This window comes from Anser cygnoides, chromosome 28, assembly GCF_040182565.1.
Source record: "Anser cygnoides isolate HZ-2024a breed goose chromosome 28, Taihu_goose_T2T_genome, whole genome shotgun sequence".
In the NCBI taxonomy this organism is placed as follows: Eukaryota; Metazoa; Chordata; class Aves; order Anseriformes; family Anatidae; genus Anser; species Anser cygnoides.
This window is the reverse complement of record NC_089900.1, coordinates 2,040,480-2,046,479: the sequence shown is the minus strand read 5'-3', so window position 1 is coordinate 2,046,479 and position 6,000 is coordinate 2,040,480.

Here is a 6,000-nt window from a genome sequence, read left to right as displayed (position 1 = left end):
CCTCCCAGGCCTCCAAATGACACGTGCTGATGTCACAGGGGGATGAATGCACTGCATCACCAGGATATCGTCACTGGAGCAGCGGCAGTGCCGGCACTTCCCTGCAAGGCCTGGTCCCTGCTGGGCACTGCTTGGGTGCTCCCCACCGCTATCCTTCTGTGGCCAGGATTGGGGGCAGCAGGCAGCGAGGTTGCACTGGGTGACACTCACTGACGGGCGGAGGAGCAGGGGCACCTTGCAGAGGAGCTGTGATTGAGGAGCCAGGGTGGGCATCCCTTGTCGTGAGCTGAGGGCCAGCAGCAAGCGAGATGGATGGCTGCTGGAGTGTGACCATCACCTCCAACCTGACTTCCCTGTTTCCAGTGCTCCTGCAGCTCTCCTCCAAAGGTGAGGGTGTCAGGAGCCCCTTCCCAAGGGGTGTCCCAGGGGCTGTCAGCTGTCCCAAGCTGCAAGCCCTGGGCTGTTTTGGGGGGCTGGGCAGGACAGGTGGCTGCTGCAAGAGCCCTGCCTGAGGATTCCAATGGGCTCAGGGGATGTTGCAGCAACCACGACTCCTTGGTCCTGATGCTAGGGCTGCCCTGAGCCCCAGGGATCCACTAGGCATGGCTCAGCCTCGTCGTGATGGGGGACAATCCAGGGCCAGGTTTCCCTGGGAGCTGGTGCCTCTTTGGAATCTGTCTCTGGGAGGAAAGACCTCTGGTGTCCCAGAGACTGGTGTGGCCTGCAGCTCCCACAGGCCTCTCAGGAATGTTCCAGCCATGCCTGAGTTGGAAATCAAGCCTTCCCCTTGTACTGCTCTCCTTCAGGGGAACCTCTGTTCCTTCCCTCCTGTTCCGCCAGGCTGGCAGAGCATGTCCTGGATGCTGAGATGCCATCCCTGAATGGCCACAATCCTGGTGCTGAACCCTTCCTACATCTCTGCTATGGTGGTTTTACCCGGCTATGCAGGTGAACTCCACAGCAACTGCTCTTTCACTTCCACACCTACAAGGAAAAGGGGGAGAAATATGATGAAAAGAGATCAAGGGTTCAGGTAGAATAGGAGGTCACCCACCAAATATCCTCATGGGCACCAGTTATCATCGGGGCAAGACAGATTTAGCATAGGCAGACTAATATAATTAATTGCCTATCACCGGTGGACTACAACTGTGAGGAATTACAAGCAAACTAAAAACACCATTCCCCCTATCCACACTTTTAAACCTCCTTCCCCTGAGTGGAACAGGGGAATGGGAATTGCAGTCAGTCCATGGCACTTGTCTCCACTGCTCCTTGACGGTCAATCTCTGCCCCTGCATCCCTCCCATGGGATGCCGTCCTTCCCAAATGGATCCTGTGCGGGGCCCAAAGGGTTGAGATAATGACAGCTATGAATGGATCATGTTAAAATAAATCTGTTATAAGCATTATATCACCTTCATAGTTGCTGACCACAATGTTTATTTTGTTTTTATCTCGACGTAGTAGCTCTGTTTGGCTTCAGAATTGTGTTGGATAGCACATTACATACTGTGTGTGTTCCACGTTGTGCTGTTTATCCTTTCAGGGGCTGGTTTCTTGTTATTAGTTCACTCTACTGCGTAACACTGCCTTATGTTATGGTAAAATTGCTGGTCATGAGACTAATCTGGTAGTTGTACTCAGCATTGCTGTCACCCCCATACTTGAGGAACCTTCTCTCGGAAACTATTCATAATTAACAGTCTTTGCCTTTTCTCCTCGGGGAGCCAATCTATGGGAGGAATGAGGGGGGGTCGCTTCTTCTCCCCACTTCTTCCCTCTCCCTTTCCCGTTCACCTCCCCCTTTCTCCTCCAGGCTAGTTACAATACCTCTTCAAAACTTCAAATATCCTTGGGATGTTCAAACCTGTACCTATTGTTCTATCTCCTGAATGTGTTTCATTTTTTGTTTATGATTAGGGTAAACTATTTCAGAATGCCACACAAAGATCTGCCCTGAGGCAGGATAGCTACGAGTGGCAGGGAGTGTGGGAGGATATGGGCAGGCACCTACAACAGTGAGCACCTGCAGTGCCTTGGAACTTCACCCCTGAACAAGTGCAGAATCCTAAAAGATTGGCAGAATGCTTGAAAAAGGAGTGTCATCACTCTGGGAATCCCAAAGAGACAGAAATCTCTGCAATGTGCTGGGGCTTGGCCTATGCTTACTGCGTTGCAATCTACAAAACTCCAATCCCTGTGACTGGGCCAGAGAACGAGCCTGTGCCTATATCAGTCATACATATACCCGAGAAGAAGCAAGAGAGATAAAATCATCTTGTTTAGCAAGGAAAAAAGCTCCTACTCATACAGGGAAGGAAGAAGAAGAAGATGAGGCAGGCTACCCTGAAGTAGGGCCATCATAGGAAAAGGTGGATGAATAATGATATCATAAAAGCAGCGATAAGCACCTGATCATTATTCCTTGGGGAGCTGCGAGATAGGCAAAAAGATTTCAGCCATCATCTAGGCCAGCACATTGTCACTTGGCTGCTCTGATACTGGGATAACAGGGCCAGTAGCCTGGAATTAGAGGGCAGGGAAGCCAAGCAGCTGGGATCCCTCCCCAGGGAAGAGGGCATTGGAAAGGGGGCACAAATCCTCACTCTCTTGAGGCAACTCCTGTCAGGTGTAAAGGAAAGGTATCTCTTCAAGGAAGATGTTGCATGTCACCCAGGCAAATGGACCACCAGGGAGAGAGGCAGCCCTTATCTGATGGAATTGGCCATGCTGGAGGTGATTTATGGTGATTTATGCACATTAAACAGTTTTCTACCTTGCCTGGTCCCTCACAGAATCCTTCGGTTGTGGGGTTGTTCAGGGTCGAAGTGCCAGTAGCTACCCAAATGGTGCACCATTGGCAATACGACACTATCCGAGACTCCCTGATTACCATATATATGCTGCTTCATTACTGGAGAGCCAAGGACTGATCAGCAAAATTTGTTCAACCTTTAATAATCCCATAGGGTCAGTGCAAACGTCTAATGGAGAGCTGCAACTAACAGTGGAGTACTGTGTCTAGAATGAAGTCACACCAGATTCAATAGGTCATCTATAGTCTTCTCTCCTTACAGTCTTAGTTCTAAGAGCAGTTAAATGATCCCTTACAGTATCTGAATGCTGCTGTCCGATCCCTTCCTGGGATCATAAGGAACCAGTACCTCCTGGCCAGAACACTCTCCCTGTACCCGTGGATGCACGCCCTAAGGTCCCATGAACTGTTAAGGGTGTAGTTTGCAAAGTAACCACTGATTTTGTCCCCACCCACCACCTGTTGTACCCCTGCAGAGTCCTGCCTCAAGGCACAAAGGGCAGGGAGACCTTGCTGGTGAGAGCTGAGGCCCTGTGCAGATGTCCGTGACACAACAGCCATTACAGCCAAGGGTCATGTAGAAGAGAACAGAATAGGTTTAGCTCTCCCTGTGACACATGACTCCTTTTGCTCTGCTGACAGCCTCTGCAGGCTGCCCTGCACATAAGGAGTAGGGACAGGTTCAGTTGTCCTACATGTGGCATCTGCTGCCATTTCAGTTACCCAAAGGAATGCCTCCAGCTGACTCTCAGAGGATCTACCACAAATTTCACCAGATGTTTGCATCTGAACAGCTCCTGCCTGACCTCCATCTCCACTAAGGAGCTATTTTGGCTCAGTAATTCGCATTAAGCTGCCTATGTTGTGGACACCTGAACTGAGGCCAGAGGAATCCCAGCTCTTGCGGTTCTGTGGCAGGCATGGGAGGGAGCTGAGACCCCTTCCAGCTCCAGGAATAACAAGCAGCATGAGATGCCTCGACTGACTCTGCTGAATTCCTTCCTCAAGTGGGGATGAAGGAAATCAGTCCCCGAACATGACTTCATGTCCAAACTGATACTGGGGGATGATACTGATAAAAAGGGGATGCCCCCAGGTGCTGCCCTGTCCCTCAGGGTACCTCCATGAGAGCTTGCAGATACCTGCACGTCCCTCTGCCCCCTGACATGTCACCAGGTGTTTGCAGCCCCCTGATTTCCTCCATCTCCATTAATGATGTTGGAGCTGAGAAAAGGAGCTCACCTGCAGGTGCCCATGTGGTGTACATTAAAGGGAGGGCAGAGGAATCCCAGGTCCTGTGGGTCTGGGGCAGGCACGGGTGTGAGCTGAGCCCCCTTTTGGTCCCAGTCCTAAAATCCATCATGAGATGTCTCAAGTGACTCTGCTGAATCCCTTCCCAGAACAGGGGATAAAGAAGAAGATTCCCTGACTTTGTCTGGATGCCCAAACTGATAGTGGGACAAGAAGATGTGATTATTACACTTAGTTGGCTCTCTGCAAGGAGAAATGAGTCTGCTGTCAAGTGCATCTGTGCCCAGGGGAGGGAGGGAACCCCAGGGATCCCTTCAGGCTGTTTCCCAGCAGGTTCCCCTGCAGCCCCAGGGCCATGGGCAGGGAGCCTGGTGGGGGGCAGAGCAAGGGAGGCCTTGGGCTGGGCCTGTGCTGCTGAGCTGGGCCGGGCTCCTGGGCCCAAGGGGAGCTCCTGGCAAGCGGGCAGCGCTGCAGAGAGCCAGCTCTGCCCAGGAGCAGCTCCTCTGCCCAGCGCAGCAGGGCTGGGGGCACTGCCTGCAGAGACAGAGTGGGTAAAGGCAGGCAGAAGTGGCAGGATGCACAGAGCTCGCTGGGGGAGAACACTTGCCAGCCCTGACCCCGGTAAGTCTCTGGCTGGAGGGCAATGCAGCCGCAGCTCCTGGAGGAAGGAGAAGCCGCGGGTGCAGGCAGGGGTGCCCAGGGCTGTGGTGCAGAGCAGGGTCCCTGCTGTGCCCCAGGGGCTGTGTGCCGGGGCAGGGCCTCTGCCGCCTGCCAGGCTCAGCACTCAGCCTGCCCGGGGAGCTGCCCAGGGCGCTGCGAGGAGAAGCTGCGGGTGGAAGGAGCCCCCCCGGCAGGGCAGGGTCCTGCTGCTGGCGGGAGGCTGCTGCCTGGGGCAGCCTGCTCACAGCTCCACAGCACAACCTTGATGTATTCAAGGGGACATTGCAGGATAAGGGATCAGGCACGGGATTTCAGCTTCAGTCCCAGCTTTCCTGAGCCTGCGGAGCTTTCCATTTTGTCTTCTTTGGCTCAGTGGTAATAGCAATAGATGCCGTTATTTCCAAGAGATGTCAGACTCTCCTAAGCTTTCACAACAAGCATTAGAAGGCCTGTACCACGTCCCTTGCCTGCCCCTCTGCCCATAAAAAGCTCCACCACACATGCAGTGTCAGCAGGGTCTGTGTGACCTGGTCTCTAGGACGTGCCCCCAGCGAGCTGCCCCTGGGCAGAGCCCTGCTGCCAGGAGGTGTCTGCAGGGCAGAGCTGAGCACCCGGCGGGTGGGATGGGGGCTGTGAGCTGCAGGCAGGAGGCGTGGGGACAGAGACCCAGCTGCAGGCAGGGACAGCTGCAGGCAGCAGAGCCACAAGCAGGGAGTGAGACGGAGCTGCTCCCAGAAACTCAGCGGCAGGGGAGATTTGAGCACTTCCCTGCCATCCCTGTACTGCAGATGCCTCCCCTGGAGCCACTCTCCACTCTCCTTTTTCTCACACCATAGACTTCCAGCCCTAATGTCACTAGGGCTTTTGCTGGGCTGCAGGCTGCCTTGCACAGGGACACAGCTCTTCCCTAGCAGCCCTGTGTTATCTAGCAGCCCCATGGAGAAGAAACTTCAGTCCTAAGGCCATAGAAATGCTGGTGGATGGCTGTATATTGGCAGCTGTTATGATCCCTCTGTGTCCGTGGTGAAAAGCAGGGCGCTGAGATCCTCCTCAGGTACGATGAGATGGGTGAGGTGTTTGGAGATCTGCACTTTGAACCTGGATTCCTCTGCTCTCAGCAGCATCCAGGTTCTTTTCAGGGAAACACCTGAGTGTGACCATCCTCCAGAGGTGCCCGCACAGGGCAGCTGAGACCAGGAGTGATGGACACAACCACTGTCCTCACTCTGCCCTGAGGGACAGTCCCTTTGCCTCCCAGGAGGCCAAGGTTT